Source organism: Castanea sativa, chromosome 9 (assembly GCF_040712315.1).
Source record: "Castanea sativa cultivar Marrone di Chiusa Pesio chromosome 9, ASM4071231v1".
In the NCBI taxonomy this organism is placed as follows: Eukaryota; Viridiplantae; Streptophyta; class Magnoliopsida; order Fagales; family Fagaceae; genus Castanea; species Castanea sativa.
The window spans coordinates 17,660,695-17,662,444 of record NC_134021.1 but is presented as its reverse complement, the minus strand read 5'-3'; the positions used below and the strand labels follow the sequence as shown (position 1 = coordinate 17,662,444).

General features: G+C 34.8%; 1 long non-coding RNA gene across 1 annotated transcript; it reads left to right on the top strand.

Moving 5' to 3' along the window:
- The first annotated feature begins 207 nt into the window (after positions 1-207).
- On the top strand, positions 208-894 carry LOC142609360 (uncharacterized). The gene is made up of 3 exons (XR_012839588.1): positions 208-301; positions 409-570; positions 795-894. It is a non-coding gene; the product is annotated as an uncharacterized LOC142609360 (long non-coding RNA).
- Positions 895-1,750: the final 856 nt, after the last annotated feature.

Here is a 1,750-nt window from a genome sequence, read left to right as displayed (position 1 = left end):
CAGGTCTTCCGGGCAGTTGGCCGGGCTGAATTCAGAGAATGGCGGAGTGTCTGACGCCAAAATTCTCGTGTGAAGGTACTTTTTTAGTGGCAAAGTGTTTTTAAGGCTACTGTTTAGTTTCAATTGATATCTACTAGTGGCAAAGTGTTAATTTTATTGTTTTAATCCTGTTATGAGTAAATGCAACTCACCTTTGCATCTGTAACTGTGTGCAGCTGGTCTTGTTAGGTGATTCTGGTGTTGGTAGAAGTGTCGTATTGTTCTTTGCTTTCTTCGTGGTCAGTTTGACCCAACTTCCAAGGTAAGCAATTTGTATTGGAGTAAACTACATAGAAAATACATCAAGTTAGCTTTATTTATTTATAAAGGAGACAAATTTATGAATATTTCCGTTGCATAGTTGGCTAGGTAAAGAAGTTGAATACACCATTGAGGAGGATGACAAGTATTACATTGGTGTCATAAACTCGAATAGTAGGAGCATAATTATGAACATGGTTATTAATGTTTCGGCAATTGCTTCTTTGTTCCTTGTGGCCACTGTGCCACTTGCTATGACTGTGCACAAAGGTACATATATAAAGAGTCATATTCTCTTCATTGTCCATTTGAATGCCGGCTTTTACTAAAAATTTAATTTCTTATTGCTGAAAGTTGGTTAAAAAACATTTTTGCAAAATTGGTACATAAACAAATAAACTAAAAAGCTATAAGAAAAAGCTATTGGCAAATGCACACGAATTAGTATTCAAATCTTTTGGAGGTTTGATTGGATCATTGGATGCATTTTGCAGGATTATGGAGGGGGAGAAGAAGGTGTGTCCAATATGTCGACGACTTATTCACAAGTTGAGAAGATTGTTTCACTCTTAAAAGCTAAAGACTTGAGCTTGTATCGATGTGATTATGCTTGAGAGGAGATTTTTAAGGACTGATTGTGATTATGCTTGTGAAATTGTGATCATGTGTATAAGAACATGATCCACATGCTTAGGCCCAATATCATAACTTCATGTAGATTTGACAAGGAGTTTAATCCTGAAATGTTGTTGTTCAAACGAACTAGATAGATTGCACACTGAAACAATCTTATGCTATGGCTCTTATCTAGCTGTTGAATTTTCTTGGTGACGGTTGTCAATCTTAAGGGTCATTCGTTTAAGCTATTAATTTTATTTTTCCAATTTATGAGTTTTGGTTCATCAAGAAATTGTTGCAGTATTTTTTTTTTATTGTCTCTAGTTATTGCTTGTAAGCCATGAAAATTGAAAGATTATGACTGTTTCAGCTTATAAATCAGTACCAGTAAGCTCTTTGATTTTATTCCAAGAACCAATTATTCTAATTTCTTTGCTTGTTTAGAGAATACATCAAGTGCTGTCTCGCAAGAAACTGGTAATTTGACATCTGCATCTCAGTCTTTTTCATTACCCGCTGATAGTTCTTCAAGTCCAACAATTACCATATCTTCAACCTTGAGCCAAGCAACTTCATGGATGCCCTCTGCACCATCTTTTTTTTTTTTTTTTTTTGTGGATTTGGCTACAAAGCCTTGGACCTTGGAATTTTGTTTTACCAGAAAACTTGGAATGTCTCTCTCTCTCTCTGCTGCTGATTGCTGACTTGGAATTTTGTTTTACCAAAAAGGATCAAATTTAAGTTCTTTTGCATTTTTAGCTTTATGTTCTCTAGTTGAAGGAAGCAACAATTTCATTAGAATTGAGAACATTAAAAAAATTCAAGTATTGAT